This window comes from Euwallacea fornicatus, chromosome 5, assembly GCF_040115645.1.
Source record: "Euwallacea fornicatus isolate EFF26 chromosome 5, ASM4011564v1, whole genome shotgun sequence".
Lineage (NCBI taxonomy): Eukaryota > Metazoa > Arthropoda > Insecta > Coleoptera > Curculionidae > Euwallacea > Euwallacea fornicatus.
In genome coordinates this window covers 930,386-942,790 of record NC_089545.1, presented here as the reverse complement: position 1 = coordinate 942,790, position 12,405 = coordinate 930,386, and the positions used below count along the sequence as shown (strand labels likewise).

The following is a 12,405-nucleotide window of genomic DNA, read 5'->3' as shown; positions in this document are numbered from 1 at the left end:
TTGACGGTTTGGGAACAGAAAAATTATACCTATTTTTCAACAAACTTAATTGAAATTTTATTAGAAAACGGGCCAACAACAAATTAAAAGTATCCACTTATTATACAACTTTTTATAAAACATATCTCATTCAATAAAACCTTTTACTGATATTTGCCTATCTGTTTTACTAACCTGAACTAAACTAGACCCTCCTCCTCATCAAAGTCCAAATCAACTTTAATATACGCCTGTGAGGACTCACCATTACCATCCTTCTCACTCTCGACCAACTCATCGAACTGTTTGTCCTCCTCATTGAGCGTTCTCTTCCACTGTACGTGATTGTACTTCAAATTCTTCGGCCTGTTCTTGTGCCTCGATTGTCTCATTTGCCCAGCACTTACCCTCTTCACACTGTTCCTCATGACCCTCTTGAAAAAATCTTCACTCTCGGTCTCAGTGAATTTCGAATCGGCCAAAGTGATAATATCCCGAAAGCACTTCCTGAAGTTGTGGAAAAATTTCAGCGGTACCTTGCCTACTCCAGGCCCCATTCGGGTATTGCCAGTCCAAGAGCACTGAGTTACGAACCTTCTAGTAAGGAAATAATCTATGAGTTTATAGCAGCAGTCCAAGCCCATAGCCTTGCCGCTCTTGCCGCAGATAAAAGACATGGACTCAATGACTTGAGCTAAGTAGGCTTCATCTTTGAGTTTCTCCTCGAATTGAGTCAGTTTCTCTAGGGAGTCTATTGGCTCGATTGGTGAGGAAGTTTTTGAGGATGCTGATTCTTTACAAATTGGTATGGGAGCAAGGGAGGAAGAATCCATTGGGGGGTTGTTGTAATAATCGAACATGTAAGATGTTAAAGCGTCCACGGATCTCTGGAGTTTGGACTGGCGATGCATCATTAGTTTCTGGTTTCGAAGCACAGCTACCAGGCTCGTGTCGGGCTTCTGGTTGGAAACTACAAATAGTAATATCTCAATATTTTTGTATAACACATTAGACCTATGGATAGGGCCTATGGCTTCTCCGTGCAATGATCAGTCCCCAATTATGATAAATTTATTAAAAAATTACAGAAATTATATAATCTAAATTCCTCACAAAGTTTTATAAGCTTGATCCCTAAACTGATAAGAATACTCGATTCTCACTGCCTGCCACTTGAGATCGTTGTAATTTCCCTTGTAAGTGGGACCGTGGTTATGGGGCACCGACGATTTGATTCGTATAGTTTTTCCAAAAGACATGATCTTAGCTTTGCAAGTAGCTGTTTGGGTACACCGCCAAATGCTCCTAGATTCACTACGCTGCTGTAGCTTGTAACCGTAGTTATCCAGAACCATTATTGGGTGCTTTCTGCCGGGAGCGAAATATACTCTTCCGGATACTCCTGAAAGTACGCACAATAACTACAAATACTTCAAGGAAACGAGGGAAAAGATGGCTTGAGGATTCACAGACCCATTGAAACATGAGCGGCGTCCGGAGCACATAAAGTCAGGTAATTTAAGGAATATCTAAAAAACTTTATTAAGAATCAGTGGCGTAGATTACTTTCACTTCCTGAAAATGGCTTTGAAACGTCATCGAGGAAAGGCAAATTTAGCGAAATTCTGCGGAATGAAATAGCTTGAAACTACTGATGAATTCCTGTATGGATGATCGAAATATTTGTCGATCAAATTAAGAAATGAGTCCCTTTGACTATCGAAAATTTAAGAAATCTATCAAACTAGAACATCTCTAAATTCATTTTTCTAATTCTATCCAGAACTTCATTGAATGGGTGATTGTGGTCGCCAATCTTCCTCAAAAGTCCAAATTTATCATTAATGATTATTTTACAGGGACACTTGTAACGGTTCCTCAAATCCTGGCAGTTCCAATATGTCACGTTATCGGACCTTTTGCTCACACAAAAGGCATAGTTCTCATACAGCATTTGCTTGAATCCTCGTTTGCTTAAAAAATACGAGATTTGCTCTAAAATGAAATTAAAGGAAAAAGTAAATATTAGAGCGCAGACTGACAAAAAAGAATAAACAAAACAATTCAGTAGATAAGCTAAAAACATTTTTTTTTTCAGGTTACGTAGTAATATTCCTGGCATAAAGGCAGATGAGATTCGGTTTTGTTAGGAGCTTCATGTTCGTGGATGCCCGTGAATCTTATGGTCTGATTACAATATACGATGCACCGAGCACGACACATATTTTTGTCGTATAAGTCGCATTTCCAATATGTGGATTTATTGCTGCTTCGGTGCTTTACATATCGATAACCGTTAATGGAGAGAGAGGGAATGATGGCAAAGCTTCTAGAACCTTTATAGTATGTCGCTAAAACTAAAAAATATATTTTGGCATTGGGCCCTTCGTGCGAACTTCAAAATGTCTTAATATCGATGTAGTGAAAATCGTTTCTATTCCGCAAAACCAGATTTCTACATTATACGTTTGCGTTCTCCTTTCTCCACGCCACTTTCTGACTTTGGAAAAATTAGAACCAAAAATTCATTTTAGATAATGAAAAAATTACTTTTCCATATACATTGCTCACTTGAGGGCATTCCCAGCAAATAATCCTTCTAGCCATTTGGCGCACGCTCGTCATGATCCGATTTATTTTATGAAACAACAAAAACTCACTAACAAAGAAAAAAAAAAAACATTACAATTAACACTTATATTACGACAAATTTCTAAACAATTCTGTAATATTCCTGGAATAGCAACTGGAATGAATCGACCATCTCTGGAACGTCGTGTACGTGGATTCCAGTGAATTTGATCCTTTGATCGAAATAGACGACACATCGAGCCCGACATTCGTTTCTATGGTAGATTTCGCATTTCCAGTAGGTTGCCTTGTCAGTGCTCATGTGTCTCAGGTACCGGTACCCGTTTATCGATAAGGACAAGCGACTGCTAGTTCTATAACCCTTTGGTTCCTTCCAGTAAATCCCTAAAACTGAAAACACAAAGTCACGTATCGAAAGTGGTATTTCGTGAATATATTACCATCTAGAACATAGAGCATTCTCTACATAAAGCCATAACGAACGTTCATGTGTTGTGGAAAGCAAAGTTTACTTATTCAAACACTCATAATATCACTAGTGCCCGAGTTCTTGCCGGAAGCTTATTTGAAACCACGAATTTTATGATAGTTTTCCTTGAGAAGATTGCGAAGGAAAATTCCCCTTTTTGCACGAGAAGAAATTGATTTTTTTTAAATTCTTGTTATTCATGACTCTAAATTCACACCCTACAAAACAAGAACGAATTGTAAAAATTACCCGACGTCAATCATACGGAAAATCCAACATCTAAGACGTACCTTTGATGATATTCAAAGATAGCCTAAATAGCTTCCTTTAGACGGATTCGGATTTTTTCCGATGAGCTTAAAATTATTAGAATTCAAAATCTTCTCGCGGTTCTTCGCGCGTTCATCTAAGACCACGGAATAAACGTCCTCACGACATTCATGTAAATATAACTTGGTCTAGACGTATTTTTGGGACAAACTAGCCCTTTCAATTTTTTTTCATGTAATATGACATATATCCAATACTAAATTGACGAGCTGTGAGGGAGATTTACCATCTACCCCTCAAAAAAATGTGAACCTTGACGAGCCTTTGGAAATTAAAAGAAACGATGAAGGCGCTAGAATAGAGTAACAGCGCAACTAGCGGAGAATGCAGAAAATCAATGAAGAATTCTCAGTTTGTCCTGCGCATTTCAAATTAGCGTAGACCCGGTGTATAACAAATGCCGTTGAGAGCTGTGCAATGCAGCGAGGTAGCAAAATTGTTAAACGCTATGGAGATGTAAATAAATTGGAAATTGTCCGGGTCTTTCCATTCAGAAAAAAACGAAGCTACACTTCGGAACTAAATGAGTGAATGAACCAGGCATCTAATGGTATATTATACGCCACGGATGTGAAGTACATCGTTATGACCCGAACGTCAAGTTTAAACTCGCAGCCGCGTGGCAGTAAGGGATCTAAGAAGCGAAGATCATAAGTATTTCACAACCGCGTTGTATACGATATACGATTTTTTCCAGCTCTAGATTTAATTAAATTTTATAAAATTACAATAGACTTACCTAAATTGGCTAAAAATTAAATCCGAAACACAAAAAGACAACGTGTTTAGGATCGTAGCATCAACAGTGACGCTCTGACGATAGACAATTTGACATTCATTTTCACGGAAACAACAAACGAAGCAACAGGGAATCGTGACAACATTGCGGCCGATTATCTCTCTAGGTCGATAAGGCGCTCGACCCGCGTCGTTATTAACTTCTCATTCAACTGTTTTGAGAAAGAAGTCAATAAATTCGTATTTTATAATCATTCAGCAGGCACAATGATGGTGTCTTTTGAGAGTGGAGAGAAAATAGTACAAGTTCTTTGTGTGCTATTAATAACAAAATTTGTGCACGGCACTTACAAATTAATGGTTTATCCAAGATGTAATTTTGTTCCAGAATTTTAAAAATATACAAAATAAAAAAATGCATTGAAAGAACTTTGCTCAATTCCTCACATCGAGCAGTACGGTGTTATCCTTTAGTCATTTCGAGGTGCTGTTTTCAATGTTTTTTTACAAAAATATGAGATATCCAATAAAAACTTCACTTCGGTAATGAATTACACGTCATACTCACAATTAGCTGAAAACATGAAAAATACATCTACGTTTAACGGAGCCGGAAACTAAACTCTTTCAGCTTACGCACGAATTTTTTTTCTTTCACAAACTTGCCCCACAGAAAACATTCTCAGTCGAGAATTCTCCAAATATTTGCGTCAACCTTAAGAGACGATAATAGTTATTAAAGTTACAAGGCCCGTAATGCGTTAATCGCGCACGTGGTTCTCAACATAAACAGATTACGGTTATGTACCTTTTAACGTTTTTCGTCACACACTTAAAGCATCACCCCTTTCGCTCTCGCTGGAGAAAAATAATAGCCGAAAGAGAGACGAAAGTTACTTCGAGCTATCGAAATTTAGTCGCGGACCTGGCTGAAAATGGAGAATTTGAAGGTTCGAGGAGGACCACCAGAACCATTGTGGAATTCATCTGGATGTGTAACATTGCAAAGAAAAACAAATATGGTCCAGCGGTGAATTATCCAATAAATATGCATGTTTCTGTGGCCGAGGATTAACAACAGTATATTTAATGTACTTGTTTATTATAATAATAATGTAAGAAACATTCACTTGAAACGTCGTATGTAAAAAGACCTGGGAGTCATATTCATGACGACACTCTCATTTGCGGTTGGAGGGTGGTTGTGGTTCCTGACCACTTCCACCACATTGCTGTGGGTGAATAAAACAGCGCTGCATCTGGTCTTGTTACAGTTGGCGCACCTCCATCGAGTTTTGCGCCCCACAGTTCGATGCATGGCATAGATGTTGTAATCGACTACGATTTTGGGACTATGCCCTTTCAGTCCTGATCCGAGGTATATAGTAGACATTTCTGAAATATAATAAAATTAATAATTATAATGCAGTTTATAATCATCACAAAATTGTCTAGGTTTCTCCCTGCGCATTTGCGTTACGCCATCGAGTGCACAGCGCCGGGGAGTCCTTCTTCAATAAAGGAAGGAAGGGAAGGGCATCGTTCTCTAACACATACAGATAAACAATGACAGCTATACGTCGTTTCTGTCGTTGTTTTATCTGGTCGCCATAGAAATGACTGTCAAATGAAACGTTGCCGTTATCGTCACGATTCCAGACGTTTTGTCTTTTTGCGCTTTGGATTAAATCTACGCTTGATTTAAGGAAGTTCATTGTAGTTTCATGAAATGTGTTGAAGTCCAGTAGTGGAAAGAATTGTAATGATATATGTGAAATGCACCCCGGCGGCGAAGTACTTATCACTCCCCCAATATATCATTGTTACCGTGGATAAGAAAATGTCAGCTTACCTGATATATTCTTTACATCGTTTTGATGAACTTACCCAAAATTCCAACCCGTTTTTGATCGTCCAAATTTGGAATAAAAACTAACACTAAGTCGGGCGAGGCTAATTTTCATTCCGAATTATAAAGAATCACATTGTTCATAAATTTTACTGAATTCCGTTGAAGAGGGCAATGTGTCATTTCGAAGAATTGAATCTACTGGTTTTCCTAACTCACAAAATAACTCAGTAAGTATACCAAATTCATACAGCATCTCTAAAAGTCACTCCATTTATTGCGAACTATGTGGATATTCTAACCCAAAATCTCGTCCTCACTAGCCATCAGTTGCACCACTATGCCTGACTGCTCGCCTTTAACATGAAATATTATGGACTCTGGGTTCTCCTCTGACGTTTCCTCACGAACCACCTTCCTCTTCTTTAAGTTTCGCCTCTTCTTCCTGGAATTTTCCAAACACGTTGCTGGACCCCTCTTACATGGTCGTTCCAAGCGAACTATAGGAAAAATTTTAGGAGTAGCCATTTTCTTTAGCAGAGGATCCACGTTGTCTGAATGATTGTGCTGATAGAGAGATTTGATTATGGTATCCTTTTGGAGGGTGGCGTAAAGGGTGGCCTGACACTTAGTCTCAGAAAAACTCATGCAGCGCCATCTGACAGTAACCCCCTGACTGCTAGCTCGGACAATTTGGCGTCGGAAGACATTGTTGTCCACTATCAGTCGGGCGTGTCTACCAGGCCTGGAGCTTTCGATGTAGATTAAGGTATTTTCTACAATATTAAGCTCATTGAAGTGATTTAAATTCATATTTAGGGTTCAGTAGCAAGATTGGGAATTCAATATCAGGATTCAATAATACACTGCTTCTACGATCTAAATTAATAATTATTAATTAATTGATCGAGGACTGTTCAAGCTAATAATTTTCACTCATGTTTCGCACCAGTATTAGTTGCCTCTGCCCCTCAATATGAATTCTTTAAGATCCTACAGAAATGCATCTTTGATATATTAAAATATTTAAATTAGGCTTAAACGTGGCTTCAATAATTTTCGTTAGAAGCACCATGACTCTCCTGCTTCACTGCCATTTTATCTATGACTTGTACCACTATTGGTTGCGCCTGTCCTTCAACATGAAATATAATGGGTTCACTGCTATTCTTCGGTTTCCCATCAGCCTTTTTGGTAGATACTTTTTTGGCTCGCTTAGCTCCGCCCAGTTTCTTGGCTGCTAACTCCCGATTGGCAAACACAGGACTTTGCAATGGCCCCCTCTTACATTTCTGGACAGAACGCACAATGGGGAACTTCTTGGGAATCATGGGGAGTTTGTCCCACTTGGAGGCATTGTCTTTATGGTTGTGTAGGTACAAGGATTTAATGAGGGTGCCTTCTTGTAGAGTTCCATATAAAACTGCTTGACATTTCGTTTTGTCGACACTGATACATCGCCACCTTATGGTAACGCCATGGGTGTTGGATTGAGTGTAATGTCTTCGGAATATGTTGTTGTCCACTATGATTCTTGGGTATCTGCCGGGTTTTGGGTTTTCAATCAGTATGGTGGTAATGGTTTCTAAAAAAAGTTTATTTGATAAGTAAAGTTCGAATATATTTTATTGGTCAAGTGCAAGAGTGACATGGAATAATAGTTACGAGACAATAGACGATATTTCAGTGGTGTCGGATGGGATCTGGGCAATCATAAGAACCACTATGGATTGAGTTATTCCAACTGGAGGATTCTGGGAAGGAGGCAAACAAAAACAACGACTGTGCGGGCTAATACAGTACATGTATAATTGATATAATAGATATATATGTATATATATAGACATAAAGAATGAAAGATATACATATAATAGAAGATTTCTTTTTTCGCGGAAAATCAATCTTCAATTCAATTAAGACCAATTACACCCCGCTTCACGGTATTGCATCCATAAGTTTTAAAACATTTTCTTTATGAGCCTTGGCATCGCTCTCTTGCTTATCACGCCCTTCCTCGGCTACCTCCATAATTTCACTGTTAACAACTTTAGCTGCCTCAATAACCTTAATTACAATCGGCTCTGCCTGGCCCTCAATATGCCAGGCAATCTCGTTATTCTGTCTCGGAAGAGACTCTTCCTCTAAGACGGTCACTTCACTTACTACAACACCTTTAACATCTTTCAGAGCTTCTTCTACAGCAACGACTTCATTTGCAGGATTCTTCTTCTTCCATCCGCGAAATTTCGAAGGGTTTTTGACGGGCCCCCTTTTGCAAGCCCGGGAGGATCGGATGATGCGAAATTCTTGAGGGATCATCCGCAGCTTGTCCCATTTTTGCAAATCGCTGGGATGGTTATGATCGTACAAGGCTCTAATTGTAGATCTTGGTTGGAGGGTTGTGTAGAGAACTGCTTTGCATTTGTTCTTGAAGACGTGGCTGCACCTCCATCTGATAGTAGTACCTTCCCTGGTGCCTTGGGTTCGGTGACGTAAGAACGTATGATCATCAACGATCAATTTTGGGTGTTTACCAGGCTTGGGGTTTTCCACGTAGATCGTGGTGCGTTCTACAAGAAGCTAGGTGTGAGTAAAATTATTTATTTTAACGACCAATATGGAGGAGGTTTAAACATTATTTTCGACAATTTAAATACACGCAAGGAATTATCGGATTATAATTTACTATAAGTTATAAACAATCATCTGAATGATCAGAACGATGGTGCATAACTGGTAGAGCAACGTTTTGTCTTTGCGATAATTGTAACCTTTTGCTCAAAAAGCTGTTCGTTTTTAAGGGTGGGAGGTTCATGATTGTGATCATGGATAATCTCCACAGTTTTCCCGAAGGTGAACAGGGTGGCACTACACCTTTTGTTATTGGTATTCACGCATCTCCATCTAGTTTTGCCCTGCTTCCTGCTGTGAAGCATGTAGATATAACTGAGAACTAGCATTTTGGGGTGCTTCCGGCCCGGCATAAAGTATACCGAATCTAAAAATTAAAGGTAAAAATAATTACTGAACAAGTTAATGAAACAGAGCGCTTGCACATTTCAAAATCAAACAGTCGATTTGCTTGCAAATTTATTCAATAATCTCCTACTTCGAAGAACTTTCCTCTACTCTCTTTTGATGATCACCCGCTGGGGTATCAAATCTTCCCGCCTTTTATCCAATTTTGGAGGGTGATTGTGAGCATGCCTAACCTGAACTACATTGCCAAATGTATACAAAACAGCACTGCACTTCTTGAATTGATTAGCACATCTCCATCGGGTTTTTCCTATGAGTTTAATGTGCATGACGAAATCGAACCCGTCGAATACTAAGCGTGGGTACTTGCGACCTTTGCAGATGTACAGGGTGTCTACTATGTCTGGTGCTAGAACGTGAGCAAAGGTCACGATAAATTGTTTCAATATGAAAGGGAGTGGGATGAGGAGCCCTGAAGAGCACACTTCTTTTATTCATAACGTATTGCTACACAACTATATTGAATTTACCATTTGTCTGGGACATTATAATAAGGTATTACAAGATTTTTTCTCGGAGCGGTACGAGTGTAGAACACCCTCACGTGTTTGGTGCTAATCTTACTGGGGTCTTCCTTGATAAATGGATTGGGAGGGTGGTTGTGTTCCCTTCGCAGCTCCACAGCCGTTCCAGTGGTATATAACACCACGGGACACTTGGAGCGATTTTCATGGGTGCAGCGCCATCGAGTCCTCGATTCCTCCTGCTTGTGAACGTTGTATTCGTAGTTATAAAGCCGTAATCTTGGATATTTTCTCCCGGGCAGTATATATATTACTGATTCTAAAAAATTAAAATTATTACTGGTTAAGATAGATCGGAATATAAAACTTTTTCTTGCTAGCAGTTACAGGTATTATTAACCACAATTTTTTTTTTTATATATTTAGGTCTAAATGTTTTTTTCTCAAGAGGGGGGGGGGCTGTTGCGTAGCTTTCTACCCTCCACCAAACTTGGACTGGTGAATAGGGCAGCGGGACGTTCAATTGCGGTCTTCAGAGTGCAACCCTATCTGCTTCTGGATGAGCCTTGATTATCCAGTCCCTTCTCAGACACGCGTCATATGCGATATATAAATCATAAATACGGCCTTAACGAGGGAATAAAACTGCCCGTATAAGGTCTCTATCATCTAAGCTGAAATATAACAAGAGAAGAAAAGGCCGCAGCTCAAATTTTGGATTTGTTCGTAATGCCCGACGTGAGAATGTTTGGGAAAACAACGTATCATTATGGCCCTTTATTAGTTATTCTTCTATGCATATGGTAAAAAGTAAGTTCTTGAATTTAATACGTATGTATCATATTGAGTATCCTGAAGCTCCAGTATCCGCAAGTTAATGTATTTACAAGTAACCTTTTTATGTACTTACATAGGTGCAATTGAATGATATACCTGTATATAGACTAAGTGACCTAATCCCTACTGTAATTGATCTTTTACTTCAACTAATCATAATAAACGTTCTAATACTTCGTCTTATTTCCTCAATGTAAATTCATTCGCCTCATGTCAGCAAGGGAATCTTCTTGCGGATTTAAACATTCAGAGCAAAAATTAACTTTTCTGTGCCCCTATCCTAACTCTGCGTGTTATTTGAACATTCTGCTTCACACAATAGTTCAAATCCTTGGCAGTGGTGGCCAGATGGTTGTGGTCATTGAGAACCTCGACGATTCTCCCACAAGTAATCAGTTTGGCCTTACACTTGGTCTTGAAATAAAAGCTGCACCGCCATCTTGTCTTGTTGTTCTCCTTGGAGTAAATAGTGTACTCATTGAGGTCTAATATTATAATAGGATTTTTTGTCCCAGGTAGAAAGTAGATGGTGCCTGAAATTTCATCATTGAAGAAGCACTAGTACCGAAACGTCTCATAGCCTAAATTAAAAGAAATATATTTATTTACTTATTTATTTATCTTATTACAAAGGTTAATTTCCCATCAGCGTTTAAGTAGCCGTCAACTGAGAAGGGTTGCGTTTGATCTGAACGGTCTGAGGGGGATAATTATTCATGTCTTGGTTCCAGAGGTACGGAGGATGATTGTGTTCTTCAAAAGTCTCAACTACCCTTCCATAAGTAACCAGGCGTGATCTGCAACGCGTTTTAAAGTAGTTGGTGCATCTCCAACGGGTACGACCGGTCTGAACTCTATAAATTGTGTACTCGTCTTTGTCAAGTATTAATTTGGGGTTTTTCAGTCCACGAACCATATAAACTGTTCCTAAAACAGGGGGTTATCAAAAGGGAGGAAGTTGGAAAATACACGCAGAGAATTTTCCATCATCATGAGATTACGGATCCTCTAAGTCGAATTATAGGCCATATCCCCAATTTTACTATTATCTCAGATACAGGGTGTCAACTTAAAAACTTCCTACTACTACTACTACTACTAATTCAAAACGGGATAGATTTCTTTTGAAATCGCAAGAACACGTCGATTTTGTTGTCAAGGGAGACCAATTTTCATGTAAAATTTTCTGCGCCTCTTTCAACCCCCTACTCCGCAGAGCCACCCTGTTAGATATTTTAAATGTAAAAAAAACGTGACTCCCGCGCTCGAAAACGAAATAAAATCAATACGAAAAGTATGTACGCGCAGTAGTAGTACCGCAGTACCTCGCAAAGTCATTTTAAACATTTCACATAAATTAGTATTGTTCTCGAAAATCTTTTGATTTCTTTTTCGATTGAATACTTTTTTCATTTCGTTGGGGTAGATTTGCATAATAAAATTACAGCCTTGAGTTCGCACCTTTTCTCCCATATTATTCAATCTGGAAACATCGCATGTGCCTTCCTATCGGGTATCGATCCAAGGCCGATCAGCTGTAACCTTAACAAAGGGCAGGTCGTACCGATATCACTTCGTAGGTGATTCAGTCGAATGTTCGCGCGACGATGAACGAGACGTGTCTCATTCGCTCTTCATTAATAATAGGGATAATCGGATTTCCTTTGTTCTAAAAACATGTGAAGTACACCGTGTGATTGACTCAGTAAGTGGCTGACTTAGTGAGCGAAAGTGGGGGATGTTTAACAATCATTTTGTGTATGAGAGTGGATGATGCTGATACGATAGTGGTTCGCGGTTTTGGTGCTCAGAGGTGAGTTCTGATGGATGATTCTTGTGATTCATAGTTAAGTTTTGTGAGGTCCTTATGAACAACGTAGTTTGAATTTTAGTTGAAAGTGAAAGGTATTCGCCATTGCCAACTCTGTATGCCTCTGCTTCAAACCCGACATAATTCACACCTCTAACAGTTTTGAAGATTTTTTCGCTCGAACTAATATAGATTTCTCTTGAGTTTCAGGTCAGAACAGTGTGGGCCTCCGGTTAAAGTTCAAATTAATTCGCACCTCTAACAGTTTTGAAGATTTTTTCGCTCGAACTAATATAGA

General features: G+C 39.1%; 1 long non-coding RNA gene across 1 annotated transcript; it reads right to left on the bottom strand.

Annotated features, from left to right (window-relative positions):
• Positions 1 to 2,661: 2,661 nt before the first annotated feature.
• Positions 2,662 to 5,503, bottom strand: LOC136339569 (uncharacterized). Its single transcript, XR_010732162.1, has 2 exons — positions 3,012 to 5,503; positions 2,662 to 2,961 (listed from the first exon to the last, which is right to left on the bottom strand). It is a non-coding gene; the product is annotated as an uncharacterized lncRNA (long non-coding RNA).
• Positions 5,504 to 12,405: the final 6,902 nt, after the last annotated feature.